Source organism: Scyliorhinus torazame, chromosome 3 (assembly GCF_047496885.1).
Source record: "Scyliorhinus torazame isolate Kashiwa2021f chromosome 3, sScyTor2.1, whole genome shotgun sequence".
Taxonomy (NCBI): Eukaryota; Metazoa; Chordata; class Chondrichthyes; order Carcharhiniformes; family Scyliorhinidae; genus Scyliorhinus; species Scyliorhinus torazame.
The window spans coordinates 141891716-141919546 of NC_092709.1; the positions used below are offsets into that span (position 1 = coordinate 141891716).

The following is a 27831-nucleotide window of genomic DNA, read 5'->3' on the forward strand; positions in this document are numbered from 1 at the left end:
AAACATCGCCTCCTCCCACTTATCTTGGAAAAGAGTACTGTAAAGATACTCGCGATGTTTACACACATGTGTGACTGTGCGTGTCTGGGCCTTGTCCTGTTCTGTGGCCGGTATCCTGTTGCCCCTTTATGTTTGGGCCATTCCTCCTTAGGCGGAATGTTCTGAGAGGCTGAATGAGCTTTGAACGAGCTGCTTTTTCTCTTCTTTGTCTCATGGTATTTGTACTGGTCCAATTGTATTGTTGTGCTTGTGTTCTCCTCTGTATACTCCTCTGTATATATATATATGTTGACATATTTTGCTATGCTGTGGAATTCCTGTGATTTAGCTGGCTATTTGTGACAATGGAAAAAGGTGAATGAAAAGACATTGTAAAAAAAAAGAGTCCAGTGAAAAATTATCAGTTTGTGCAAAGTTTGTTTGAACTTTTCTGAAGGCAATGAAGGTAAAAATGTTGTGAAGGGTTAAAAAGAAGTGAGAGGAGGAGGGTTTTAATTGAAGAGGAATGAGTGTTTGCAGCTGGGAGTGGTGAAGCGGACAGGAAAAGGGAGAGTGTTGTGAAGCAGATGTTGAAAATGAGCATGAGGAAAGTGGTAAAGAGATTGATGCGGAGGGAGTGTATGGTGAAAATGTAGTTGTGATAAAAGAAAGCTGGTGGTAAGAATGTAGAGAGGAAGGAAAAATTGCTGAGCAGAGGAATGCAAAGGAGCTGCAATGGATTGGCCGGGAATCAAACCCGGGCCTCCCGCGTGGCAGGCGAGAATTCTACCACTGAACCACCAATGCAAGCCACACAACTGAAGCTGAACTTTCATCCCCAATGCCTGAGTTGCTAACAGATGTTAATGTGTGGTAGCCAAAGAATACTGCATGGAACCAGCAGAGAGATGCAGTGTAAAGATGAGAAATAACAGTGCAACACCAGTCGATCTTGCATTGGCCGGGAATCGAACCCGGGCCTCCCGCGTGGCAGACGAGAATTCTACCACTGAACCACCAATGCAACTCCACTATCAATCTCATGATGTTCTCCTTTTTTTCGCCAATGCTTTCACTCAGCAGCATTTCCATTTCCTCACTTTGTCCTCTCTTTCCCCAAATGTCAACAAATTTCTTTACCTAAACTTCGGGCACAGCAGCGCATAAACCTCATGTGCTCTCACTTCACACCACTACAGATCACCTAATGCTACACTGCAATATCATCAGGCCGCTACTTTTCTTCACGCAAAGCTAACAGTGCTTCCACTAGGCCAGACTGCAAATTCCATGGCTTGATAACATACGGCTCCTTCCTTTCAGAATAATATGTTGTGCATCTTTCCGATTTTACAGCCAGGTTGGCTAATTATCCTAATGCTGCGTTACAGTAAAGTGGGATTTCACACCTCCACCAAACAACCTATGTTTGGATAATGGCTTTTATACCGCTACCAGCCTTGGTTACATTTGAACTCACATCATCATTTCAGTTATGCAGGCCTCTGCACCATGAACCCACAACATTGGCACAATGCTGTCACATCCTGTGTCCTGATTCCCCATGTGTCATCCTGGTCATCATGCTCTCGAATGTAGGTCCGTGTTTGCAAAACAGGAAAGGAAGGGGTGAATCAGCATTCGCCAAGGTTGAGGAATGTCAGCTTTATGGAAAGAGTTGAGAAGCTGGCATTATCCTCGTTGCAACACAAGGGACTCCTTGGGGGGAGACAATTACCCACCAACATTGCCTCAGGTGAATGAGGTGTGAATCTCCAAATGGACTCCGAAAACGAGTAACGTGAAACATCGCCTCCTCCCACTTATCTTGGAAAAGAGTACTGTAAAGATACTCGCGATGTTTACACACATGTGTGAGACTGTGCGTGTCTGGGCCTTGTCCTGTTCTGTGGCCGGTATCCTGTTGCCCCTTTATGTTTGGGCCATTCCTCCTTAGCCGGAATGTTCTGAGAGGCTGAATGAGCTTTGAACGAGCTGCTTTTTGTCTTCTTTGTCTCATGGTATTTGTACTGGTCCAATTGTTTTGTTGTGCTTGTGTTCTCCTCTGTATATATATATGTTGACATATTTTGCTATGCTGTGGAATTCCTGTGATTTAGCTGGCTATTTGTGACAATGGAAAAAGGTGAATGAAAAGACATTGTAAAAAAAAAAGAGTCCAGTGAAAAATTATCAGTTTGTGCAAAGTTTGTTTGAACTTTTCTTAAGGCAATGAAGGTAAAAATGTTGTGAAAGGTGAAAAAGAAGTCAGGGAAGGAGGTCTTTAATTGAAGAGGAATGAGTGTTTGCAGCTGGGAGTGGTGAAGCGGACAGGAAAAGGGAGAGTGTTGTGAAGCAGATGTTGAAAATGAGCATGAGGAAAGTGGTAAAGAGATTGATGCGGAGGGAGTGTATGGTGAAAATGTAGTTGTGATAAAAGAAAGCTGGTGGTAAGAATGTAGAGAGGAAGGAAAAATTGCTGAGCAGAGGAATGCAAAGGAGCTGCATTGTATTGGCCGGGAATCCAACCCGGGCCTCCCGCGTGGCAGGTGAGAATTCTACCACTGAACCACCAATGCAAGCCACACAACTGAAGCTGAACTTTCATGCACAATGCCTGAGTTGCTAACAGATGTTGATGTGTGTTAGCCAAAGAAAACTGCATGTAACTAGCAGAGAGATGCAGTGTAAAGATGAGAAATAACAGTGCAACACCAGTCGATCTTGCATTGGCCGGGAATCGAACCCGGGCCTCCCGCGTGGCAAGCGAGAATTATACCACTGAACCACCAATCCAACTCCATTATCAAGCTTGTGATGTTCTCCTTTTTTTCCCCAATGCTTTCACTCAGCGGCATTTGCATTTCCTCACTTTGTCCTCTCTTTCCGCAAATGTCAACAAATTTCTTTACCTAAACTTCGGGCACAGCAGCGCATAAACCTCCTGTGCTCTCACTTCACACCACTACAATATCACCTAATGCTACACTGCAATATCATCAGGCCGCTACTTTTCTTCACGCAAAGCTAACAGTGCTTCCACTAGGCCAGACTGCAAATTCCATGGCTTGATGACAGACGGCTCGTTCCTTTCAGAATAACATGTTGTGCATCTTTCCGATTTTACAGCCAGGTTGGCTAATTATCCTAATGCTGCGTTACAGTAAAGTGGGATTTCACACCTCCACCAAACAACCTATGTTTGGATGATGGCTTTTATACCGCTACCAGCCTTGGTTACATTTGAACTCACATCATCATTTCAGTTATGCAGGCCTCTGCACCATGAACCCAACAACATTGGCACAATGCTGTCACATCCTGTGTCCTGATTCCCCATGTGTCATCCTGGTCATCATGCTCTCGAATGTAGGTCCGTGTTTGCGAAACAGGAAAGGAAGGGGTGAATCAGCATTCGCCAAGGTTGAGGAATGTCAGCTTTATGGAAAGAGTTGAGAAGCTGGCAATATCCTAGTTGCAACACAAGGGACTCCTTAGGGGGAGACAATTATCCACCAACATTGCCTCAGGTGAATGAGGTGTGAATCTCCAAATGGACTCCAAAAACGAGTAACGTGAAACATCGCCTCCTCCCACTTATCTTGGAAAAGAGTACTGTAAAGATACTCGCGATGTTTACACACATGTGTGACTGTGCGTGTCTGGGCATTGTCCTGTTCTGTGGCCGGTATCCTGTTGCCCCTTTATGTTTGGGCCATTCCTCCTTAGGCGGAATGTTCTGAGAGGCTGAATGAGCTTTGAACGAGCTGCTTTTTCTCTTCTTTGTCTCAAGGTATTTGTACTGGTCCAATTGTATTGTTGTGCTTGTGTTCTCCTCTGTATACTCCTCTGTATATATATATATGTTGACATATTTTGCTATGCTGTGGAATTCCTGTGATTTAGCTGGCTATTTGTGACAATGGAAAAAGGTGAATGAAAAGACATTGTAAAAAAAAAGAGTCCATTGAAAAATTATCAGTTTGTGCAAAGTTTGTTTGAACTTTTCTGAAGGCAATGAAGGTAAAAATGTTGTGAAGTGTTAAAAAGAAGTGAGAGGAGGAGGGTTTTAATTGAAGAGGAATGAGTGTTTGCAGCTGTGAGTGGTGAAGCGGACAGGAAAAGGGAGAGTGTTGTGAAGCAGATGTTGAAAATGAGCATGAGGAAAGTGGTAAAGAGATTGATGCGGAGGGAGTGTATGGTGAAAATGTAGTTGCGATAAAAGAAAGCTGGTGGTAAGAATGTAGAGAGGCAGGAAAAATTGCTGAGCAGAGGAATGCAAAGGAGCTGCAATGTATTGGCCGGGAATCCAACCCGGGCCTCCCGCGTGGCAGGTGAGAATTCTACCACTGAACCACCAATGCAAGCCACACAACTGAAGCTGAACTTTCATGCACAATGCCTGAGTTGCTAACAGATGTTGATGTGTGTTAGCCAAAGAAAACTGCATGTAACCAGCAGAGAGATGCAGTGTAAAGATGAGAAATAACAGTGCAACACCAGTCGATCTTGCATTGGCCGGGAATCGAACCCGGGCCTCCCGCGTGGCAGGCGAGAATTCTACCACTGAACCACCAATGCAACTCCATTATCACGCTTGTGATGTTCTCCTTTTTTTCCCCAATGCTTTCACTCAGCGGCATTTGCATTTCCTCACTTTGTCCTCTCTTTCCCCAAATGTCAACAAATTTCTTTACCTAAACTTCGGGCACAGCAGCGCATAAACCTCCTGTGCTCTCACTTCACACCACTACAATATCACCTAATGCTACACTGCAATATCATCAGGCCGCTACTTTTCTTCACGCAAAGCTAACAGTGCTTCCACTAGGCCAGACTGCAAATTCCATGGCTTGATGACAGACGGCTCGTTCCTTTCAGAATAACATGTTGTGCATCTTTCCGATTTTACAGCCAGGTTGGCTAATTATCCTAATGCTGCGTTACAGTAAAGTGGGATTTCACACCTCCACCAAACAACCTATGTTTGGATGATGGCTTTTATACCGCTACCAGCCTTGGTTACATTTGAACTCACATCATCATTTCAGTTATGCAGGCCTCTGCACCATGAACCCAACAACATTGGCACAATGCTGTCACATCCTGTGTCCTGATTCCCCATGTGTCATCCTGGTCATCATGCTCTCGAATGTAGGTCCGTGTTTGCGAAACAGGAAAGGAAGGGGTGAATCAGCATTCGCCAAGGTTGAGGAATGTGAGCTTTATGGAAAGAGTTGAGAAGCTGGCAATATCCTAGTTGCAACACAAGGGACTCCTTAGGGGGAGACAATTATCCACCAACATTGCCTCAGGTGAATGAGGTGTGAATCTCCAAATGGACTCCGAAAACGAGTAACGTGAAACATCGCCTCCTCCCACTTATCTTGGAAAAGAGTACTGTAAAGATACTCGCGATGTTTACACACATGTGTGAGACTGTGCGTGTCTGGGCCTTGTCCTGTTCTGTGGCCGGTATCCTGTTGCCCCTTTATGTTTGGGCCATTCCTCCTTAGGCGGAATGTTCTGAGAGGCTGAATGAGCTTTGAACGAGCTGCTTTTTCTCTTCTTTGTCTCATGGTATTTGTACTGGTCCAATTGTATTGTTGTGCTTGTGTTCTCCTCTGTATACGCCTCTGTATATATATATGTTGACATATTTTGCTATGCTGTGGAATTCCTGTGATTTAGCTGGCTATTTGTGACAATGGAAAAAGGTGAATGAAAAGACATTGTAAAAAAAAAGAGTCCAGTGAAAAATTATCAGTTTGTGCAAAGTTTGTTTGAACTTTTCTGAAGGCAATGAAGGTAAAAATGTTGTGAAGGGTTAAAAAGAAGTGAGAGGAGGAGGGTTTTAATTGAACAGGAATGAGTGTTTGCAGCTGTGAGTGGTGAAGCGGACAGGAAAAGGGAGAGTGTTGTGAAGCAGATGTTGAAAATGAGCATGAGGGAAGTGGTAAAGAGATTGATGCGGAGGGAGTGTATGGTGAAAATGTAGTTGCGATAAAAGAAAGCTGGTGGTAAGAATGTAGAGAGGAATGAAAAATTGCTGAGCACAGGAATGCAAAAGAGCTGTGATGCATTGGCCGGGAATCGAACCCGGGCGTCCCGCGTGGCAGGCGAGAATTCTACCACCGAACCACCAATGCAAGCCACGCAACTGAAGCGGAACTTTCAAGCCCAATGCCTGAGTTGCTAACAGATGTTGATGTGTGTTAGCCAAAGAAAACTGCATATAACCAGCAGAGTGATGCAGTGTAAAGATGAGAAATAACAGTGCAACACCAGTCGATCTTGCATTGGCCGGGAATCGAACCCGGGCCGCCCGCGTGGCAGACGAGAATTCTACCACTGAACCACCAATGCAACTCCACTATCAATTTCATGATGTTCTCCTTTTTTTCCCCAATGCTTTCACTCAGCCGCATTTCCATTTCCTCACTTTGTCCTCACTTTCCCCAAATTGCAACAAATTTCTTTACCTAAACTTCGGGCACAGCAGCGCATAAACCTCATGTGCTCTCACTTCACACCACTACAGATCACCTAATGCTACACTGCAATATCATCAGGCCGCTACTTTTCTTCACGCAAAGTTAACAGTGCTTCCACTAGGCCAGACTGCAAATTCCATGGCTTGATAACATACGGCTCCTTCCTTTCAGAATAATATGTTGTGCATCTTTCCGATTTTACAGCCAGGTTGGCTAATTATCCTAATGCTGCGTTACAGTAAAGTGGGATTTCACACCTCCACCAAACAACCTATTTTTGGATAATGGCTTTTATACCGCTACCAGCCTTGGTTACATTTGAACTCACATCATCATTTCAGTTATGCAGGCCTCTGCACCATGAACCCACAACATTGGCACAATGCTGTCACATCCTGTGTCCTGATTCCCCATGTGTCATCCTGGTCATCATGCTCTCGAATGTAGGTCCGTGTTTGCAAAACAGGAAAGGAAGGGGTGAATCAGCATTGCTCAAGGTTGAGGAATGTCAGCTTTATGGAAAGAGTTGAGAAGCTGGCAATATCCTAGTTGCAACACAAGGGACTCCTTAGGGGGACACAATTATCCACCAACATTGCCTCAGGTGAATGAGGTGTGAATCTCCAAATGGACTCCGAAAACGAGTAACGTGAAACATCGCCTCCTCCCACTTATCTTGGTAAAGAGTACTGCAAAGATACTCGCGATGTTTACACACATGTGTGAGACTGTGCTTGTCTGGGCCTTGTCCTGTTCTGTGGCCGGTATCCTGTTGCCCCTTTATGTTTGGGCCATTCCTCCTTAGCCGGAATGTTCTGAGAGGCTGAATGAGCTTTGAACGAGCTGCTTTTTCTCTTCTTTGTCTCATGGTATTTGTACTGGTCCAATTGTATTGTTGTGCTTGTGTTCTCCTCTGTATATATACGTTGACATATTTTGGTATGCTGTGGAATTCCTGTGATTTAGCTGGTTATTTGTGACAATGGAAAAAGGTGAATGAAAATACTTTGTAAAAAAAGAGTCCAGTGAAAAATTATCAGTTTGTGCAAAGTTTGTTTGAACGTTTCTGAAAGCAATGAAGGTAAAAATGTTGTGAAGGGTTAAAAAGAAGTGAGAGGAGGAGGGTTTTAATTGAAGAGGAATGAGTGTTTGCAGCTGTGAGTGGTGAAGCGGACAGGAAAAGGGAGAGTGTTGTGAAGCAGATGTTGAAAATGAGCATGAGGAAAGTGGTAATGAGATTGATGCGGAGGGAGTGAATGGTGAAAATGTAGTTGTGATAAAAGAAAGCTGGTGGTAAGAATGTAGAGAGGAATGAAAAATTGCTGAGCACAGGAATGCAAAAGAGCTGTGATGCATTGGCCGGGAATCAAACCCGGGCCTCCCGCGTGGCAGGCGAGAATTCTACCACTGAACCACCAATGCAAGACACACAACTAAAGCTGAACTTTCAAGCCCAATGCCTGAGTTGCTAACAGATGTTGATGTGTGTTAGCCAAAGAAAACTGCATGTAACCAGCAGAGAGATGCAGTGTAAAGATGAGAAATAACAGTGCAACACCAGTCAATCTTGCATTGGCCGGGAATTGAACCCGGGCCTCCCGCGTGGCAGGCGAGAATTATACCACTGAACCACCAATGCAACTCCACGATCAATTTCATGATGTTCTCCTTTTTTTCCCCAATGCTTTCACTCAGCAGCATTTCCATTTCCTCACTTTGTCCTCACTTTCCCCAAATTGCAACAAATTTCTTTACCTAAACTTCGGGCACAGCAGCGCATAAACCTCATGTGCTCTCACTTCACACCACGACAGATCACCTAATGCTACACTGTAATATCATCAGGCCGCTACTTTTCTTCACGCAAAGCTAACAGTGCTTCCACTAGGCCAGACTGCAAATTCCATGGCTTGATGACAGACGGCTCGTTCCTTTCAGAATAACATGTTGTGCATCTTTCCGATTTTACAGCCAGGTTGGCTAATTATCCTAATGCTGCGTTACAGTAAAGTGGGATTTCACACCTCCACCAAACAACCTATGTTTGGATGATGGCTTTTATACCGCTACCAGCCTTGGTTACATTTGAACTCACATCATCATTTCAGTTATGCAGGCCTCTGCACCATGAACCCAACAACATTGGCACAATGCTGTCACATCCTGTGTCCTGATTCCCCATGTGTCATCCTGGTCATCATGCTCTCGAATGTAGGTCCGTGTTTGCGAAACAGGAAAGGAAGGGGTGAATCAGCATTCGCCAAGGTTGAGGAATGTCAGCTTTATGGAAAGAGTTGAGAAGCTGGCAATATCCTAGTTGCAACACAAGGGACTCCTTAGGGGGAGACAATTATCCACCAACATTGCCTCAGGTGAATGAGGTGTGAATCTCCAAATGGACTCCAAAAACGAGTAACGTGAAACATCGCCTCCTCCCACTTATCTTGGAAAAGAGTACTGTAAAGATACTCGCGATGTTTACACACATGTGTGACTGTGCGTGTCTGGGCCTTGTCCTGTTCTGTGGCCGGTATCCTGTTGCCCCTTTATGTTTGGGCCATTCCTCCTTAGGCGGAATGTTCTGAGAGGCTGAATGAGCTTTGAACGAGCTGCTTTTTCTCTTCTTTGTCTCATGGTATTTGTACTGGTCCAATTGTATTGTTGTGCTTGTGTTCTCCTCTGTATACTCCTCTGTATATATATATATGTTGACATATTTTGCTATGCTGTGGAATTCCTGTGATTTAGCTGGCTATTTGTGACAATGGAAAAAGGTGAATGAAAAGACATTGTAAAAAAAAAGAGTCCAGTGAAAAATTATCAGTTTGTGCAAAGTTTGTTTGAACTTTTCTGAAGGCAATGAAGGTAAAAATGTTGTGAAGTGTTAAAAAGAAGTGAGAGGAGGAGGGTTTTAATTGAAGAGGAATGAGTGTTTGCAGCTGTGAGTGGTGAAGCGGACAGGAAAAGGGAGAGTGTTGTGAAGCAGATGTTGAAAATGAGCATGAGGAAAGTGGTAAAGAGATTGATGCGGAGGGAGTGTATGGTGAAAATGTAGTTGCGATAAAAGAAAGCTGGTGGTAAGAATGTAGAGAGGAAGGAAAAATTGCTGAGCAGAGGAATGCAAAGGAGCTGCAATGTATTGGCCGGGAATCCAACCCGGGCCTCCCGCGTGGCAGGTGAGAATTCTACCACTGAACCACCAATGCAAGCCACACAACTGAAGCTGAACTTTCATGCACAATGCCTGAGTTGCTAACAGATGTTGATGTGTGTTAGCCAAAGAAAACTGCATGTAACCAGCAGAGAGATGCAGTGTAAAGATGAGAAATAACAGTGCAACACCAGTCGATCTTGCATTGGCCGGGAATCGAACCCGGGCCTCCCGCGTGGCAGGCGAGAATTCTACCACTGAACCACCAATTCAACTCCATTATCAAGCTTGTGATGTTCTCCTTTTTTTCCCCAATGCTTTCACTCAGCGGCATTTGCATTTCCTCACTTTGTCCTCTCTTTCCCCAAATGTCAACAAATTTCTTTACCTAAACTTCGGGCACAGCAGCGCATAAACCTCCTGTGCTCTCACTTCACACCACTACAATATCACCTAATGCTACACTGCAATATCATCAGGCCGCTACTTTTCTTCACGCAAAGCTAACAGTGCTTCCACTAGGCCAGACTGCAAATTCCATGGCTTGATGACAGACGGCTCGTTCCTTTCAGAATAACATGTTGTGCATCTTTCCGATTTTACAGCCAGGTTGGCTAATTATCCTAATGCTGCGTTACAGTAAAGTGGGATTTCACACCTCCACCAAACAACCTATGTTTGGATGATGGCTTTTATACCGCTACCAGCCTTGGTTACATTTGAACTCACATCATCATTTCAGTTATGCAGGCCTCTGCACCATGAACCCAACAACATTGGCACAATGCTGTCACATCCTGTGTCCTGATTCCCCATGTGTCATCCTGGTCATCATGCTCTCGAATGTAGGTCCGTGTTTGCGAAACAGGAAAGGAAGGGGTGAATCAGCATTCGCCAAGGTTGAGGAATGTGAGCTTTATGGAAAGAGTTGAGAAGCTGGCAATATCCTAGTTGCAACACAAGGGACTCCTTAGGGGGAGACAATTATCCACCAACATTGCCTCAGGTGAATGAGGTGTGAATCTCCAAATGGACTCCGAAAACGAGTAACGTGAAACATCGCCTCCTCCCACTTATCTTGGAAAAGAGTACTGTAAAGATACTCGCGATGTTTACACACATGTGTGAGACTGTGCGTGTCTGGGCCTTGTCCTGTTCTGTGGCCGGTATCCTGTTGCCCCTTTATGTTTGGGCCATTCCTCCTTAGGCGGAATGTTCTGAGAGGCTGAATGAGCTTTGAACGAGCTGCTTTTTCTCTTCTTTGTCTCATGGTATTTGTACTGGTCCAATTGTATTGTTGTGCTTGTGTTCTCCTCTGTATACTCCTCTGTATATATATATGTTGACATATTTTGCTATGCTGTGGAATTCCTGTGATTTAGCTGGCTATTTGTGACAATGGAAAAAGGTGAATGAAAAGACATTGTAAAAAAAAAGAGTCCAGTGAAAAATTATCAGTTTGTGCAAAGTTTGTTTGAACTTTTCTGAAGGCAATGAAGGTAAAAATGTTGTGAAGGGTTAAAAAGAAGTGAGAGGAGGAGGGTTTTAATTGAAGAGGAATGAGTGTTTGCAGCTGTGAGTGGTGAAGCGGACAGGAAAAGGGAGAGTGTTGTGAAGCAGATGTTGAAAATGAGCATGAGGAAAGTGGTAAAGAGATTGATGCGGAGGGAGTGTATGGTGAAAATGTAGTTGCGATAAAAGAAAGCTGGTGGTAAGAATGTAGAGAGGAATGAAAAATTGCTGAGCACAGGAATGCAAAAGAGCTGTGATGCATTGGCCGGGAATCGAACCCGGGCGTCCCGCGTGGCAGGCGAGAATTCTACCACTGAACCACCAATGCAAGCCAAGCAACTGAAGCTGAACTTTCAAGCCCAATGCCTGAGTTGCTAACAGATGTTGATGTGTGTTAGCCAAAGAAAACTGCATATAACCAGCAGAGTGATGCAGTGTAAAGATGAGAAATAACAGTGCAACACCAGTCGATCTTGCATTGGCCGGGAATCGAACCCGGGCCTTCCGCATGGCGGACGAGAATTCTACCACTGAACCACCAATGCAACTGCACTATCAATCTCATGATGTTCTCCTTTTTTTCCCCAATGCTTTCACTCAGCAGCATTTCCATTTCCTCACTTTGTCCTCTCTTTCCCCAAATTGCAACAAATTTCTTTACCTAAACTTCGGGCACAGCAGCGCATAAACCACATGTGCTCTCACTTCACACCACTACAGATCACCTAATGCTACACTGCAATATCATCAGGCCGCTACTTTTCTTCACGCAAAGCTAACAGTGCTTCCACTAGGCCAGACTGCAAATTCCATGGCTTGATAACACACGGCTCCTTCCTTTCAGAATAATATGTTGTGCATCTTTCCGATTTTACAGCCAGGTTGGCTAATTATCCTAATGCTGCGTTACAGTAAAGTGGGATTTCACACCTCCACCAAACAACCTATGTTTGGATAATGGCATTTATACCGCTACCAGCCTTGGTTACATTAGAACTCACATCATCATTTCAGTTATGCAGGCCTCTGCACCATGAACCCACAACATTGGCACAATGCTGTCACATCCTGTGTCCTGATTCCCCATGTGTCATCCTGGTCATCATTATCTCGAATGTAGGACCGTGTTTGCAAAACAGGAAAGGAAGTGGTGAATCAGCATTCGCCAAGGTTGAGGAATGTCAGCTTTATGGAAAGAGTTGAGAAGCTGGCATTATCCTAGTTGCAACACAAGGGACTCCCTAGGGGGAGACAATTACCCACCAACATTGCCTCAGGTGAATGAGGTGTGAATCTCCAAATGGACTCCGAAAACGATTAACGTGAAACATCGCCTCCTCCCACTTATCTTGGAAAAGAGTACTGTAAAGATACTCGCGACGTTTACACACATGTGTGAGACTGTGCGTGTCTGGGCCTTGTCCTGTTCTGTGGCCGGTATCCTGTTGTCCCTTTATGTTTGGGCCATTCCTCCTTAGCCGGAATGTTCTGAGAGGCTGAATGTGCTTTGAACGAGCTGCTTTTTCTCTTCTTTGTCTCATGGTATTTGTACTGGTCCAATTGTATTGTTGTGCTTGTATTCTCCTCTGTATATATATATGTTGACATATTTTGCTATGCTATGGAATTCCTGTGATTTAGCTGGCTATTTGTGACAATGGAAAAAGGTGAATGAAAAGACATTGTAAAAAAAAAGAGTCCAGTGAAAAATTATCAGTTTGTGCAAAGTTTGTTTGAACTTTTCTGAAGGCAATGAAGGTAAAAATGTTGTGGAAGGTGAAAAAGAAGTCAGGGAAGGAGGGTTTTAATTGAAGAGGAATGAGTGTTTGGAGCTGGGAGTGGTGAAGCGGACAGGAAAAGGGAGAGGGTTGTGAAGCAGATGTTGAAAATGAGCATGAGGAAATTGGTAAAGAGATTGATGCGGAGGGAGTGTATGGTGAAAATGTAGTTGTGATAAAAGAAAGCTGGTGGTCAGAATGTAGAGAGGAAGGAAAAATTGCTGAGCAGAGGAATGCAAAGGAGCTGCAATGTATTGGCCGGGAATCCAACCCGGGCCTCTCACGTGGCAGGTGAGAATTCTACCACTGAACCACCAATGCAAGACACACAACTGAAGCTGAACTTTCATGCACAATGCCTGAGTTGCTAACAGATGTTGATGTGTGTTAGCCAAAGAAAACTGCATGTAACCAGCAGAGAGATGCAGTGTAAAGATGAGAAATAACAGTGCAACACCAGTCAATCTTGCATTGGCCGGGAATCGAACCCAGGCCTCCCACGTGGCAGGTGAGAATTCTACCACTGAACCACCAATGCAACTCCATTATCAAGCTTGTGATGTTCTCCTTTTTTTCCCCAATGCTTTCACTCAGCAGCATTTGCATTTCCTCACTTTGTCCTCTCTTTCCCCAAATGTCAACAAATTTCTTTACCTAAACTTCGGGCACAGCAGCGCATAAACCTCCTGTGCTCTCACTTCACACCACTACAATATCACCTAATGCTACACTGCAATATCATCAGACCGCTACTTTTCTTCACGCAAAGCTAACAGTGCTTCCACTAGGCCAGACTGCAAATTCCATGGCTTGATGACAGACGGCTCCTTCCTTTCAGGATAACATGTTGTGCATCTTTCCGATTTTACAGCCAGGTTGGCTAATTATCCTAATGCTGCGTTACAGTAAAGTGGGATTTCACACCTCCACCAAACAACCTATGTTTGGATGATGGCTTTTATACCGCTACCAGCCTTGGTTACATTTGAACTCACATCATCATTTCAGTTATGCAGGCCTCTGCACCATGAACCCAACAACATTGGCACAATGCTGTCACATCCTGTGTCCTGATTCCCCATGTGTCATCCTCGTCATCATGCTCTCGAATGTAGGTCCGTGTTTGCGAAACAGGAAAGGAAGGGGTGAATCAGCATTCGCCAAGGTTGAGGAATGTCAGCTTTATGGAAAGAGTTGAGAAGCTGGCAATATCCTAGTTGCAACACAAGGGACTCCTTAGGGGGAGACAATTATCCACCAACATTGCCTCAGGTGAATGAGGTGTGAATCTCCAAATGGACTCCGAAAACGAGTAACGTGAAACATCGCCTCCTCCCACTTATCTTGGTAAAGAGTACTGTAAAGATACTAGCGATGTTGACACACATGTGTGAGACTGTGCGTGTCTGGGCCTTGTCCTGTTCCGTGGCCGGTATCCTGTTGCCCCTTTATGTTTGGGCCATTCCTCCTTCGCCGGAATGTTCTGAGAGGCTGAATGAGCTTTGAACGAGCTGCTTTTTCTCTTCTTTGTCTCATGATATTTGTACTGGTCCAATTGTATTGTTGTGCTTGTGTTCTCCTCTGTATATATACATTGACATATTTTGCTATGCTGTGGAATTCCTGTGATTTAGCTGGTTATTTGTGACAATGGAAAAAGGTGAATGAAAAGACTTTGTAAAAAAAGAGTCCAGTGAAAAATTATCAGTTTGTGCAAAGTTTGTTTGAACTTTTCTGAAGGCAATGAAGGTAAAAATGTTGTGGAAGGTGAAAAAGAAGTCAGGGAAGGAGGGTTTTAATTGAAGAGGAATGAGTGTTTGCAGCTGGGAGTGGTGAAGCGGACAGGAAAAGGGAGAGTGTTGTGAAGCAGATGTTGAAAATGAGCATGAGGAAAGTGGTAAAGAGATTGATGCGGAGGGTGTGGTGAAAATGTAGTTGCGATAAAAGAAAGCTGGTGGTAAGAATGGAGAGAGGAATGAAAAATTGCTGAGCACAGGAATGCAAAAGAGCTGTGATGCATTTGCCGGGAATCAAACCCGGGCCTCCCGCGTGGCAGGCGAGAATTCTACCACTGAACCACCAATGCAAGCCACGCAACTGAAGCTGAACTTTCAAGCCCAATGCCTGAGTTGCTAACAGATGTTGATGTGTGTTCGCCAAAGAAAACTGCATGTAACCAGCAGAGAGATGCAGTGTAAAGATGAGAAATAACAGTGCAACACCAGTCAATCTTGCATTGGCCGGGAATCGAACCCGGGCCTCCCGCGTGGCAGGCGAGAATTCTACCACTGAACCACCAATGCAACTCCACGATCAATTTCATGATGTTCTCCTTTTTTTCCCCAATGCTTTCACTCAGCAGCATTTCCATTTCCTCACTTTGTCCTCACTTTCCCCAAATTGCAACAAATTTCTTTACCTAAACTTCGGGCACAGCAGCGCATAAACCTCCTGTGCTCTCACTTCACACCACGACAGATCACCTAATGCTACACTGCAATATCATCAGGCTGCTACTTTTCTTCACGCAAAGCTAACAGTGCTTCCACTAGGCCAGACTGCAAATTCCATGGCTTGATAACATACGGCTCCTTCCTTTCAGAATAATATGTTGTGCATCTTTCCGATTTTACAGCCAGGTTGGCTAATTATCCTCATGCTGCGTTACAGTAAAGTGGGATTTCACACCTCCACCAAACAACCTATGTTTGGATAATGGCTTTTATACCGCTACCAGCCTTGGTTACATTAGAACTCACATCATCATTTCAGTTATGCAGGCCTCTGCACCATGAACCCACAATATTGGCACAATGCTGTCACATCCTGTGTCCTGATTCCCCATGTGTCATCCTCGTCATCATGCTCTCGAATGTAGGTCCGTGTTTGCAAAACAGGAAAGGAAGGGGTGAATCAGCATTCGCCAAGGTTGAGGAATGTCAGCTTTATGGAAAGAGTTGAGAAGCTGGCATTATCCTAGTTGCAACACAAGGGACTCCCTAGGGGGAGACAATTACCCACCAACATTGCCTCAGGTGAATGAGGTGTGAATCTCCAAATGGACTCCGAAAACGATTAACGTGAAACATCGCCTCCTCCCACTTATCTTGGAAAAGAGTACTGTAAAGATACTTGCGACGTTTACACACATGTGTGAGACTGTGCGTGTCTGGGCCTTGTCCTGTTCTGTGGCCGGTATCCTGTTGCCCCTTTATGTTTGGGCCATTCCTCCTTAGCCGGAATGTTCTGAGAGGCTGAATGAGCTTTGAACGAGCTGCTTTTTCTCTTCTTTGTCTCATGGTATTTGTACTGGTCCAATTGTATTGTTGTGCTTGTATTCTCCTCTGTATATATATATGTTGACATATTTTGCTATGCTGTGGAATTCCTGTGATTTAGCTGGCTATTTGTGACAATGGAAAAAGGTGAATGAAAAGACATTGTAAAAAAAAAGAGTCCAGTGAAAAATTATCAGTTTGTGCAAAGTTTGTTTGAACTTTTCTGAAGGCAATGAAGGTAAAAATGTTGTGAAAGGTGAAAAAGAAGTGAGAGGAGGAGGGTTTTAATTGAAGAGGAATGAGTGTTTGCAGCTGGGAGTGGTGAAGCGGACAGGAAAAGGGAGAGTGTTGTGAAGCAGATGTTGAAAATGAGCATGAGGAAAGTGGTAAAGAGATTGATGCGGAGGGAGTGTATGGTGAAAATGTAGTTGTGATAAAAGAAAGCTGGTGGTAAGAATGTAGAGAGGAAGGAAAAATTGCTGAGCAGAGGAATGCAAAGGAGCTGCAATGTATTGGCCGGGAATCCAACCCGGACCTCTCACGTGGCAGGTGAGAATTCTACCACTGAACCACCAATGCAAGCGACATAACTGAAGCTGAACTTTCAACCCCAATGCCTGAGTTGCTAACAGATGTTGATGTGTGTTAGCCAAAGAATACTGCATGGATGCAGTGTAAAGATGAGAAATAACAGTGCAACACCAGTCGATCTTGCATTGGCCGGGAATCGAACCCGGGCCTCCCGCATGGCAGACGAGAATTCTACCACTGAACCACCAATGCAACTGCACTATCAATCTCATGATGTTCTCCTTTTTTTCCCCAATGCTTTCACTCAGCAGCATTTCCATTTCCTCACTTTGTCCTCTCTTTCCCCAAATTGCAACAAATTTCTTTACCTAAACTTCGGGCACAGCAGGGCATAAACCTCATGTGCTCTCACTTCACACCACTACAGATCACCTAATGCTACACTGCAATATCATCAGGCCGCTACTTTTCTTCACGCAAAGCTAACAGTGCTTCCACTAGGCCAGACTGCAAATTCCATGGCTTGATAACATACGGCTCCTTCCTTTCAGAATAATATGTTGTGCATCTTTCCGATTTTACAGCCAGGTTGGCTAATTATCCTAATGCTGCGTTACAGTAAAGTGGGATTTCACACCTCCACCAAACAACCTATGTTTGGATGATGGCTTTTATACCGCTACCATCCTTGGTTACATTAGAACTCACATCATCATTTCAGTTATGCAGGCCTCTGCACCATGAACCCAACAACATTGGCACAGCTGTCACATCCTGTGTCCTGATTCCCCATGTGTCATCCCGGTCATCATGCTCTCGAATGTACGCCCGTGTTTGCGAAACAGGAAAGGAAGGGGTGAATCAGCATTCGCCAAGGTTGAGGAATGCCAGCTTTATGGAAAGAGTTGAGAAGCTGGCATTATCCTAGTTGCAACAGAAGGGACTCCTTAGGGGGAGACAATTTCCCACCAACATTGCCTCAGCTGAATGAGGTGTAAATCTCCAAATGGACTCCAAAAACGAGCAACGTGAAACATCTCGTCCTCCCACTTCTCTTGGAAAAGAGTGCTGTGAAGATACTCGCGATGTTTTCACACATGTGTGAGACTGTGCGTGTCTGGGCCTTGTCCTGTTCTGTGGCCGGTATCCTGTTGCCCCTTTATGTTTGGGCCATTCCTACTTAGCCGGGATGTTCTGAAAGGCTGAATGATCTTTGGACGAGCTGCTTTTTCTCTTCTTTGTCTCATGGTATTTGTACTGGTCCAATTGTATTGTTGTGCTTCTGTTCTCCTCTGTATATATATATTTTGAGATATTTTGCTATGCTGTGGAATTCCGGTGATTTTGCTGGTTATTTGTGACAATGGAAAAAAGGTGAATGAAAATACTTTGTAAAAAAAAAAGAGTCCATTGAACAATTATCAGTTTTTGCAAAGCTTGTTTGAACTTTTCTTAAGACAATGAAGGTACAAAAATTGTGAAGGGTGAAAAAGAAGTGAGAGGAGGAGGGTTTTAATTGAAGAGGAATGAGTGTTTGCAGCTGTGTGTGGTGAAGCGGACAGGAAAAGGGAGAGTGTTGTGAAGCAGATGTTGAAATGAGCATGAGGAAAGTGATAAAGAGATTGATGCGGAGGGAGTGTATAGTGAAAATGTAGTTGTGATAAAAGAAAGCTGGTGGTAAGAATGTAGAGAGAAATGAACAATTGCTGAGCAGATGAATGCATAAGAGCTGTAACGCATTGGCTGGGAATCGAACCTGGGCATCCTGCATGGCAGGCAAGAATTCTACCACTGAACCACCAATGCAAACCACACAACTGAAGCTGAACTTTCAAGCCCAATGCTTGAGTTGCGAACAGATGTTGATGTGTGCCAGCCAAAGCAAACTGCATGGAACCAGCAGAGAGACGCAGCGTAAAGAAGAGAAATAACAATGCAACACCAGTCGATCTTGCATTGGCCGGGAATCGAACCCAGGCCTCCCGCGTGGCAGGCGAGAATTCTACCACTGAACCACCAATGCAACTCCACTTCCAATCTCATGATGTTCTCCTTTTTTTCCCCAATGCTTTCACTCAGCAGCATTACCATTTCCTCACTTTGTCCTCTCTTTCCCCAAATTGAAACAAATCTCTTCACTAAAACTTCGGGCACAGCAGCGCATAAACCTCCTGTGCTCTCACTTCACACCACTACAATATCACCTAATGCTACACTGCAATATCATCAGGCCGCTACTTTTCTCAACGCAAGCTAACAGTGCTTCCACTAGGCCAGACTGCAAATTCCATGGCTTGATGACATACGGCTCCTTCCTTTCAGAATAATATGTTGTGCATCTTTCCGATATTACAGCCAGGTGGGCTAATTATCCTAATGCTGCGTTACAGTAAAGTGGGATTTCACACCTCCACCAAACAACCTATGTTTGGATGATGGCTTTTATACCGCTACCAGCCTTGGTTACATTTGAACTCACATCATCATTTCAGTTATGCAGGCCTCTGCACCATGAACCCAACAACATTGGCACAATGCTGTCACATCCTGTGTCCTGATTCCCCATGTGTCATCCTGGTCATCATGCTCTCGAATGTAGGTCCGTGTTTGCGAAACAGGAAAGGAAGGGGTGAATCAGCATTCGCCAAGGTTGAGGAATGTCAGCTTTATGGAAAGAGTTGAGAAGCTGGCATTATCCTAGTTGCAACAGAAGGGACTCCTTAGGGGGAGACAATTACCCACCAACATTGCCTCAGGTGAATGAGGTGTGAATCTCCAAATGGACTCCGAAAACGAGTAACGTGAAACATCGCCTCGTCCCACTTCTCTTGGAAAAGAGTACCGTAAAGATACTCGCGATGTTTTCACACATGTGTGAGACTGTGCGTGTCTGGGCTTGTCCTTTTCTGTGGCCGGTATCCTGTTGCCCCTTTATGTTTGGGCCATTCCTCCTTAGCCGGAATGTTCTGAGAGGCTGAATGAGCTTTGAACGAGCTGCTTTTTCTCTTCTTTGTCTCATGATATTTGTACTGGTCCAATTGTATTGTTGTGCTTGTGTTCTCCTCTGTATATATACGTTGACATATTTTGCTATGCTGTGGAATTCCTGTGATTTCGCTGGTTATTTGTGACAATGGAAAAAGGTGAATGAAAAGACATTGTAAAAAAAGAGTCCAGTGAAAAATTATCAGTTTGTGCAAAGTTTGTTTGAACTTTTCTTAAGGCAATGAAGGTAAAAATGTTGTGAAGGGTTAAAAAGAAGTGAGAGGAGGAGGGTTTTAATTGAAGAGGAATGAGTGTTTGCAGCTGTGAGTGGTGAAGCGGACAGGAAAAGGGAGAGTGTTGTAAGCAGATGTTGAAAATGAGCATGAGGAAAGTGGTAAAGAGATTGATGCGGAGGGAGTGTGTGGTGAAAATGTAGTTGTGATAAAAGAAAGCTGGTGGTAAGAATGTAGAGAGGAATGAAAAATTGCTGAGCAGAGGAATGCAAAAGAGCTGCGATGCATTGGCCGGGAATCAAAGCCGGGCATCTCACGTGGCAGGCGAGAATTCTACCACTGAACCACCAATGCAAGCCACACAACTGAAGCTGAACTTTCATGCACAATGCCTGAGTTGCTAACAGATGTTGATGTGTGTTAGCCAAAGAAAACTGCATGTAACCAGCAGAGAGATGCAGTGTAAAGATGAAAAATAACAGTGCAACACTAGTCGATCTTGCATTGGCCGGGAATCGAACGCGGGCCTCCCGCGTGGCAGGCGAGAATTCTACCACTGAACCACCAATGCAACTCCATTATCAAGCTCGTGATGTTCTCCTTTTTTTCCCCAATGCTTTCACTCAGCAGCATTTGCATTTCCTCACTTTGTCCTCCCTTTCCCCAAATGTCAACAAATTTCTTTACGTAAACTTCGGGCACAGCAGCGCATAAACCTCCTGTGCTCTCACTTCACACCACTACAATATCACCTAATGCTACACTGCAATATCATCAGACCGCTACTTTTCTTCACGCAAAGCTAACAGTGCTTCCACTAGGCCAGACTGCAAATTCCATGGCTTGATGACAGACGGCTCCTTCCTTTCAGAATAACATGTTGTGCATCTTTCCGATTTTACAGCCAGGTTGGCTAATTATCCTAATGCTGCGTTACAGTAAAGTGGGATTTCACACCTCCACCAAACAACCTATGTTTGGATGATGGCTTTTATACCGCTACCAGCCTTGGTTACATTTGAACTCACATCATCATTTCAGTTATGCAGGCCTCTGCACCATGAACCCAACAACATTGGCACAATGCTGTCAAATCCTGTGTCCTGATTCCCCATGTGTCATCCTCGTCATCATGCTCTCGAATGTAGGTCCGTGTTTGCGAAACAGGAAAGGAAGGGGTGAATCAGCATTCGCCAAGGTTGAGGAATGTCAGCTTTATGGAAAGAGTTGAGAAGCTGGCATTATCCTAGTTGCAACACAAGGGACTCCTTAGGGGGAGACAATTATCCACCAACATTGCCTCAGGTGAATGAGGTGTGAATCTCCAAATGGACTCCGAAAACGAGTAACGTGAAACATCGCCTCCTCCCACTTATCTTGGTAAAGAGTACTGTAAAGATACTAGCGATGTTTACACACATGTGTGAGACTGTGCGTGTCTGGGCCTTGTCCTGTTCTGTGGCCGGTATCCTGTTGCCCCTTTATGTTTGGGCCATTCCTCCTTCGCCGGAATGTTCTGAGAGGCTGAATGAGCTTTGAACGAGCTGCTTTTTCTCTTCTTTGTCTCATGATATTTGTACTGGTCCAATTGTATTGTTGTGCTTGTGTTCTCCTCTGTATATATACGTTGACATATTTTGCTATGCTGTGGAATTCCTGTGATTTAGCTGGTTATTTGTGACAATGGAAAATGGTGAATGAAAAGACTTTGTAAAAAAAGAGTCCAGTGAAAAATTATCAGTTTGTGCAAAGTTTGTTTGAACTTTTCTTAAGGCAATGAAGGTAAAAAAGTTGTGAAGGGTTAAAAAGAAGTGAGAGGAGGAGGGTTTTAATTAAAGAGGAATGAGTGTTTGCAGCTGTGAGTGGTGAAGCGGACAGGAAAAGGGAGAGTGTTGTGAAGCAGATGTTGAAAATGAGCATGAGGAAAGTGGTAAAGAGATTGATGCGGAGGGTGCGGTGAAAATGTAGTTGCGAGAAAAGAAAGCTGGTGGTAAGAATGGAGAGAGGAATGAAAAATTGCTGAGCACAGGAATGCAAAAGAGCTGTGATGCATTGGCTGGGAATCGAACACGGGCCTCCCGCGTGGCAGGCGAGAATTCTACCACTGAACCACCAATGCAAGCCACGCAACTGAAGCTGAACTTTCAAGCCCAATGCCTGAGTTGCTAACAGATGTTGATGTGTGTTCGCCAAAGAAAACTGCATGTAACCAGCAGAGAGATGCAGTGTAAAGATGAGAAATAACAGTGCAACACCAGTCAATCTTGCATTGGCCGGGAATCGAACCCGGGCCTCCCGCGTGGCAGGCGAGAATTCTACCACTGAACCACCAATGCAACTGCACTATCAATCTCATGATGTTCTCCTTTTTTTCCCCAATGCTTTCACTCAGCAGCATTTCCATTTCCTCACTTTGTCCTCACTTTCCCCAAATTGCAACAAATTTCTTTACCTAAACTTCGGGCACAGCAGCGCATAAACCTCCTGTGCTCTCACTTCACACCACGACAGATCACCTAATGCTACACTGCAATATCATCAGGCCGCTACTTTTCTTCACGCAAAGCTAACAGTGCTTCCACTAGGCCAGACTGCAAATTCCATGGCTTGATAACATACGGCTCCTTCCTTTCAGAATAATATGTTGTGCATCTTTCCGATTTTACAGCCAGGTTGGCTAATTATCCTCATGCTGCGTTACAGTAAAGTGGGATTTCACACCTCCACCAAACAACCTATGTTTGGATAATGGCTTTTATACCGCTACCAGCCTTGGTTACATTAGAACTCACATCATCATTTCAGTTATGCAGGCCTCTGCACCATGAACCCACAACATTGGCACAATGCTGTCACATCCTGTGTCCTGATTCCCCATGTGTCATCCTCGTCATCATGCTCTCGAATGTAGGTCCGTGTTTGCAAAACAGGAAAGGAAGGGGTGAATCAGCATTCGCCAAGGTTGAGGAATGTCAGCTTTATGGAAAGAGTTGAGAAGCTGGCATTATCCTAGTTGCAACACAAGGGACTCCCTAGGGGGAGACAATTACCCACCAACATTGCCTCAGGTGAATGAGGTGTGAATCTCCAAATGGACTCCGAAAACGATTAACGTGAAACATCGCCTCCTCCCACTTATCTTGGAAAAGAGTACTGTAAAGATACTCGCGACGTTTACACACATGTGTGAGACTGTGCGTGTCTGGGCCTTGTCCTGTTCTGTGGCCGGTATCCTGTTGCCCCTTTATGTTTGGGCCATTCCTCCTTCGCCGGAATGTTCTGAGAGGCTGAATGTGCTTTGAACGAGCTGCTTTTTCTCTTCTTTGTCTCATGGTATTTGTACTGGTCCAATTGTATTGTTGTGCTTGTATTCTCCTCTGTATATATATATGTTGACATATTTTGCTATGCTGTGGAATTCCTGTGATTTAGCTGGCAATTTGTGACAATGGAAAAAGGTGAATGAAAAGACATTGTAAAAAAAAAGAGTCCAGTGAAAAATTATCAGTTTGTGCAAAGTTTGTTTGAACTTTTCTGAAGGCAATGAAGGTAAAAATGTTGTGGAAGGTGAAAAAGAAGTGAGAGGAGGAGGGTTTTAATTGAAGAGGAATGAGTGTTTGCAGCTGTGAGTGGTGAAGCGGACAGGAAAAGGGAGAGTGTTGTGAAGCAGATGTTGAAAATGAGCATGAGGAAAGTGGTAAAGAGATTGATGCGGAGGGAGTGTATGGTGAAAATGTAGTTGTGATAAAAGAAAGCTGGTGGTAAGAATGTAGAGAGGAAGGAAAAATTGCTGAGCAGAGGAATGCAAAGGAGCTGCAATGTATTGGCCGGGAATCCAACCCGGGCCTCTCACGTGGCAGGTGAGAATTCTACCACTGAACCACCAATGCAAGCCACACAACTGAAGCTGAACTTTCATGCACAATGCCTGAGTTGCTAACAGATGTTGATGTGTGTTAGCCAAAGAAAACTGCATGTAACCAGCAGAGAGATGCAGTGTAAAGATGAGAAATAACAGTGCAACACCAGTCAATCTTGCATTGGCCGGGAATCAAACCCGGGCCTCCCGCGTGGCAGGCGAGAATTCTACCACTGAACCACCAATGCAACTCCATTATCAAGCTTGTGATGTTCTCCTTTTTTTCCCCAATGCTTTCACTCAGCAGCATTTGCATTTCCTCACTTTGTCCTCTCTTTCCCCAAATGTCAACAAATTTCTTTACCTAAACTTCGGGCACAGCAGCGCATAAACCTCCTGTGCTCTCACTTCACACCACTACAATATCACCTAATGCTACACTGCAATATCATCAGGCCGCTACTTTTCTTCACGCAAAGCTAACAGTGCTTCCACTAGGCCAGACTGGAAATTCCATGGCTTGATGACAGACGGCTCGTTCCTTTCAGAATAACATGTTGTGCATCTTTCCGATTTTACAGCCAGGTTGGCTAATTATCCTAATGCTGCGTTACAGTAAAGTGGGATTTCACACCTCCACCAAACAACCTATGTTTGGATGATGGCTTTTATACCGCTACCAGCCTTGGTTACATTTGAACTCACATCATCATTTCAGTTATGCAGGCCTCTGCACCATGAACCCAACAACATTGGCACAATGCTGTCACATCCTGTGTCCTGATTCCCCATGTGTCATCCTCGTCATCATGCTCTCGAATGTAGGTCCGTGTTTGCAAAACAGGAAAGGAAGGGGTGAATCAGCATTCGCCAAGGTTGAGGAATGTCAGCTTTATGGAAAGAGTTGAGAAGCTGGCAATATCCTAGTTGCAACACAAGGGACTCCTTAGGGGGAGACAATTATCCACCAACATTGCCTCAGGTGAATGAGGTGTGAATCTCCAAATGGACTCCGAAAACGAGTAACGTGAAACATCGCCTCCTCCCACTTATCTTGGTAAAGAGTACTGTAAAGATACTAGCGATGTTTACACACATGTGTGAGACTGTGCGTGTCTGGGCCTTGTCCTGTTCTGTGGCCGGTATCCTGTTGCCCCTTTATGTTTGGGCCATTCCTCCTTCGCCGGAATGTTCTGAGAGGCTGAATGAGCTTTGAACGAGCTGCTTTTTCTCTTCTTTGTCTCATGATATTTGTACTGGTCCAATTGTATTGTTGTGCTTGTGTTCTCCTCTGTATATATACATTGACATATTTTGCTATGCTGTGGAATTCCTGTGATTTAGCTGGTTATTTGTGACAATGGAAAAAGGTGAATGAAAAGACTTTGTAAAAAAAGAGTCCAGTGAAAAATTATCAGTTTGTGCAAAGTTTGTTTGAACTTTTCTTAAGGCAATGAAGGTAAAAATGTTGTGAAGGGTTAAAAAGAAGTGAGAGGAGGAGGGTTTTAATTAAAGAGGAATGAGTGTTTGCAGCTGTGAGTGGTGAAGCGGACAGGAAAAGGGAGAGTGTTGTGAAGCAGATGTTGAAAATGAGCATGAGGAAAGTGGTAAAGAGATTGATGCGGAGGGTGTGGTGAAAATGTAGTTGCGATTAAAGAAAGCTGGTGGTAAGAATGGAGAGAGGAATGAAAAATTGCTGAGCACAGGAATGCAAAAGAGCTGTGATGCATTGGCCGGGAATCAAACCCGGGCCTCCCGTGTGGCAGGCGAGAATTCTACCACTGAACCACCAATGCAAGCCACGCAACTGAAGCTGAACTTTCAAGCCCAATGCCTGAGTTGCTAACAGATGTTGATGTGTGTCAGCCAAAGAAAACTGCATGTAACCAGCAGAGAGATGCAGTGTAAAGATGAGAAATAACAGTGCAACACCAGTCAATCTTGCATTGGCCGGGAATCGAACCCGGGTCTCCCGCGTGGCAGACGAGAATTCTACCACTGAACCACCAATGCAACTCCGCGATCAATTTCATGATGTTCTCCTTTTTTTCCCCAATGCTTTCACTCAGCAGCATTTCCATTTCCTCACTTTGTCCTCACTTTCCCCAAATTGCAACAAATTTCTTTACCTAAACTTCGGGCACAGCAGCGCATAAACCTCCTGTGCTCTCACTTCACACCACGACAGATCACCTAATGCTACACTGCAATATCATCAGGCTGCTACTTTTCTTCACGCAAAGCTAACAGTGCTTCCACTAGGCCAGACTGCAAATTCCATGGCTTGATAACATACGGCTCCTTCCTTTCAGAATAATATGTTGTGCATCTTTCCGATATTACAGCCAGGTGGGCTAATTATCCTCATGCTGCGTTACAGTAAAGTGGGATTTCACACCTCAACCAAACAACCTATGTTTGGATGATGGCTTTTATACCGCTACCAGCCTTGGTTACATTTGAACTCACATCATCATTTCAGTTATGCAGGCCTCTGCACCATGAACCCAACAACATTGGCACAGCTGTCACATCCTGTGTCCTGATTCCCCATGTGTCATCCCGGTCATCATGCTCTCGAATGTACGCCCGTGTTTGCGAAACAGGAAAGGAAGGGTTGAATCAGCATTCGCCAAGGTTGAGGAATGCCAGCTTTATGGAAAGAGTTGAGAAGCTGGCATTATCCTAGTTGCAACAGAAGGGACTCCTTAGGGGGAGACAATTTCCCACCAACATTGCCTCAGCTGAATGAGGTGTAAATCTCCAAATGGACTCCAAAAACGAGCAACGTGAAACATCTCGTCCTCCCACTTCTCTTGGAAAAGAGTGCTGTGAAGATACTCGCGATGTTTTCACACATGTGTGAGACTGTGCGTGTCTGGGCCTTGTCCTGTTCTGTGGTTGGTATCCTGTTGCCCCTTTATGTTTGGGCCATTCCTACTTAGCCGGGATGTTCTGAAAGGCTGAATGATCTTTGGACGAGCTGCTTTTTCTCTTCTTTGTCTCATGGTATTTGTACTGGTCCAATTGTATTGTTGTGCTTCTGTTCTCCTCTGTATATATATATTTTGAGATATTTTGCTATGCTGTGGAATTCCGGTGATTTTGCTGGTTATTTGTGACAATGGAAAAAAGGTGAATGAAAATACTTTGTAAAAAAAAAAGAGTCCATTGAACAATTATCAGTTTTTGCAAAGCTTGTTTGAACTTTTCTTAAGACAATGAAGGTACAAAAATTGTGACGGGTGAAAAAGAAGTGAGAGGAGGAGGGTTTTAATTGAAGAGGAATGAGTGTTTGCAGCTGTGTGTGGTGAAGCGGACAGGAAAAGGGAGAGTGTTGTGAAGCAGATGTTGAAATGAGCATGAGGAAAGTGATAAAGAGATTGATGCGGAGGGAGTGTATAGTGAAAATGTAGTTGTGATAAAAGAAAGCTGGTGGTAAGAATGTAGAGAGAAATGAACAATTGCTGAGCAGAGGAATGCAAAAGAGCTGCGATGCATTGGCCGGGAATGAAAGCCGGGCATCTCACGTGGCAGGCGAGAATTCTACCACTGAACCACCAATGCAAGCCACACAACTGAAGCTGAACTTTCATGCACAATGCCTGAGTTGCTAACAGATGTTGATGTGTGTTAGCCAAAGAAAACTGCATGTAACCAGCAGAGAGATGCAGTGTAAAGATGAAAAATAACAGTGCAACACTAGTCGATCTTGCATTGGCCGGGAATCGAACGCGGGCCTCCCGCGTGGCAGGCGAGAATTCTACCACTGAACCACCAATGCAACTCCATTATCAAGCTCGTGATGTTCTCCTTTTTTTCCCCAATGCTTTCACTCAGCAGCATTTGCATTTCCTCACTTTGTCCTCTCTTTCCCCAAATGTCAACAAATTTCTTCACGTAAACTTCGGGCACAGCAGCGCATAAACCTCCTGTGCTCTCACTTCACACCACTACAATATCACCTAATGCTACACTGCAATATCATCAGACCGCTACTTTTCTTCACGCAAAGCTAACAGTGCTTCCAC

General features: G+C 44.4%; 30 non-coding genes across 30 annotated transcripts; all 30 read right to left on the reverse strand.

The window, feature by feature from the left end:
• Positions 1-715: 715 nt before the first annotated feature.
• On the reverse strand, positions 716-786 carry trnag-gcc (transfer RNA glycine (anticodon GCC)). Its single transcript has one exon. It is a non-coding gene; the product is annotated as a tRNA-Gly (tRNA).
• Positions 787-932: 146 nt separating this feature from the next.
• On the reverse strand, positions 933-1003 carry trnag-gcc (transfer RNA glycine (anticodon GCC)). Its single transcript has one exon. It is a non-coding gene; the product is annotated as a tRNA-Gly (tRNA).
• Positions 1004-2487: 1484 nt separating this feature from the next.
• On the reverse strand, positions 2488-2558 carry trnag-gcc (transfer RNA glycine (anticodon GCC)). The gene has a single exon. It is a non-coding gene; the product is annotated as a tRNA-Gly (tRNA).
• A 146-nt stretch (positions 2559-2704) lies between these two features.
• Positions 2705-2775, reverse strand: trnag-gcc (transfer RNA glycine (anticodon GCC)). Its single transcript has one exon. It is a non-coding gene; the product is annotated as a tRNA-Gly (tRNA).
• Positions 2776-4272: 1497 nt separating this feature from the next.
• Positions 4273-4343, reverse strand: trnag-gcc (transfer RNA glycine (anticodon GCC)). The gene has a single exon. It is a non-coding gene; the product is annotated as a tRNA-Gly (tRNA).
• A 146-nt stretch (positions 4344-4489) lies between these two features.
• trnag-gcc (transfer RNA glycine (anticodon GCC)) lies at positions 4490-4560 on the reverse strand. The gene has a single exon. It is a non-coding gene; the product is annotated as a tRNA-Gly (tRNA).
• A 1497-nt stretch (positions 4561-6057) lies between these two features.
• On the reverse strand, positions 6058-6128 carry trnag-gcc (transfer RNA glycine (anticodon GCC)). Its single transcript has one exon. It is a non-coding gene; the product is annotated as a tRNA-Gly (tRNA).
• A 146-nt stretch (positions 6129-6274) lies between these two features.
• On the reverse strand, positions 6275-6345 carry trnag-gcc (transfer RNA glycine (anticodon GCC)). Its single transcript has one exon. It is a non-coding gene; the product is annotated as a tRNA-Gly (tRNA).
• A 1479-nt stretch (positions 6346-7824) lies between these two features.
• Positions 7825-7895, reverse strand: trnag-gcc (transfer RNA glycine (anticodon GCC)). The gene has a single exon. It is a non-coding gene; the product is annotated as a tRNA-Gly (tRNA).
• A 146-nt stretch (positions 7896-8041) lies between these two features.
• Positions 8042-8112, reverse strand: trnag-gcc (transfer RNA glycine (anticodon GCC)). Its single transcript has one exon. It is a non-coding gene; the product is annotated as a tRNA-Gly (tRNA).
• Positions 8113-9608: 1496 nt separating this feature from the next.
• trnag-gcc (transfer RNA glycine (anticodon GCC)) lies at positions 9609-9679 on the reverse strand. The gene has a single exon. It is a non-coding gene; the product is annotated as a tRNA-Gly (tRNA).
• Positions 9680-9825: 146 nt separating this feature from the next.
• trnag-gcc (transfer RNA glycine (anticodon GCC)) lies at positions 9826-9896 on the reverse strand. The gene has a single exon. It is a non-coding gene; the product is annotated as a tRNA-Gly (tRNA).
• A 1497-nt stretch (positions 9897-11393) lies between these two features.
• On the reverse strand, positions 11394-11464 carry trnag-gcc (transfer RNA glycine (anticodon GCC)). Its single transcript has one exon. It is a non-coding gene; the product is annotated as a tRNA-Gly (tRNA).
• A 146-nt stretch (positions 11465-11610) lies between these two features.
• On the reverse strand, positions 11611-11681 carry trnag-gcc (transfer RNA glycine (anticodon GCC)). Its single transcript has one exon. It is a non-coding gene; the product is annotated as a tRNA-Gly (tRNA).
• Positions 11682-13164: 1483 nt separating this feature from the next.
• trnag-gcc (transfer RNA glycine (anticodon GCC)) lies at positions 13165-13235 on the reverse strand. Its single transcript has one exon. It is a non-coding gene; the product is annotated as a tRNA-Gly (tRNA).
• Positions 13236-13381: 146 nt separating this feature from the next.
• trnag-gcc (transfer RNA glycine (anticodon GCC)) lies at positions 13382-13452 on the reverse strand. Its single transcript has one exon. It is a non-coding gene; the product is annotated as a tRNA-Gly (tRNA).
• A 1477-nt stretch (positions 13453-14929) lies between these two features.
• On the reverse strand, positions 14930-15000 carry trnag-gcc (transfer RNA glycine (anticodon GCC)). The gene has a single exon. It is a non-coding gene; the product is annotated as a tRNA-Gly (tRNA).
• A 146-nt stretch (positions 15001-15146) lies between these two features.
• On the reverse strand, positions 15147-15217 carry trnag-gcc (transfer RNA glycine (anticodon GCC)). Its single transcript has one exon. It is a non-coding gene; the product is annotated as a tRNA-Gly (tRNA).
• A 1483-nt stretch (positions 15218-16700) lies between these two features.
• Positions 16701-16771, reverse strand: trnag-gcc (transfer RNA glycine (anticodon GCC)). The gene has a single exon. It is a non-coding gene; the product is annotated as a tRNA-Gly (tRNA).
• A 133-nt stretch (positions 16772-16904) lies between these two features.
• trnag-gcc (transfer RNA glycine (anticodon GCC)) lies at positions 16905-16975 on the reverse strand. Its single transcript has one exon. It is a non-coding gene; the product is annotated as a tRNA-Gly (tRNA).
• A 1700-nt stretch (positions 16976-18675) lies between these two features.
• trnag-gcc (transfer RNA glycine (anticodon GCC)) lies at positions 18676-18746 on the reverse strand. The gene has a single exon. It is a non-coding gene; the product is annotated as a tRNA-Gly (tRNA).
• Positions 18747-20224: 1478 nt separating this feature from the next.
• On the reverse strand, positions 20225-20295 carry trnag-gcc (transfer RNA glycine (anticodon GCC)). The gene has a single exon. It is a non-coding gene; the product is annotated as a tRNA-Gly (tRNA).
• Positions 20296-20441: 146 nt separating this feature from the next.
• On the reverse strand, positions 20442-20512 carry trnag-gcc (transfer RNA glycine (anticodon GCC)). The gene has a single exon. It is a non-coding gene; the product is annotated as a tRNA-Gly (tRNA).
• Positions 20513-21989: 1477 nt separating this feature from the next.
• trnag-gcc (transfer RNA glycine (anticodon GCC)) lies at positions 21990-22060 on the reverse strand. Its single transcript has one exon. It is a non-coding gene; the product is annotated as a tRNA-Gly (tRNA).
• Positions 22061-22206: 146 nt separating this feature from the next.
• Positions 22207-22277, reverse strand: trnag-gcc (transfer RNA glycine (anticodon GCC)). The gene has a single exon. It is a non-coding gene; the product is annotated as a tRNA-Gly (tRNA).
• A 1483-nt stretch (positions 22278-23760) lies between these two features.
• trnag-gcc (transfer RNA glycine (anticodon GCC)) lies at positions 23761-23831 on the reverse strand. Its single transcript has one exon. It is a non-coding gene; the product is annotated as a tRNA-Gly (tRNA).
• Positions 23832-23977: 146 nt separating this feature from the next.
• Positions 23978-24048, reverse strand: trnag-gcc (transfer RNA glycine (anticodon GCC)). Its single transcript has one exon. It is a non-coding gene; the product is annotated as a tRNA-Gly (tRNA).
• A 1477-nt stretch (positions 24049-25525) lies between these two features.
• trnag-gcc (transfer RNA glycine (anticodon GCC)) lies at positions 25526-25596 on the reverse strand. Its single transcript has one exon. It is a non-coding gene; the product is annotated as a tRNA-Gly (tRNA).
• Positions 25597-25742: 146 nt separating this feature from the next.
• Positions 25743-25813, reverse strand: trnag-gcc (transfer RNA glycine (anticodon GCC)). Its single transcript has one exon. It is a non-coding gene; the product is annotated as a tRNA-Gly (tRNA).
• A 1700-nt stretch (positions 25814-27513) lies between these two features.
• trnag-gcc (transfer RNA glycine (anticodon GCC)) lies at positions 27514-27584 on the reverse strand. Its single transcript has one exon. It is a non-coding gene; the product is annotated as a tRNA-Gly (tRNA).
• Positions 27585-27831: the final 247 nt, after the last annotated feature.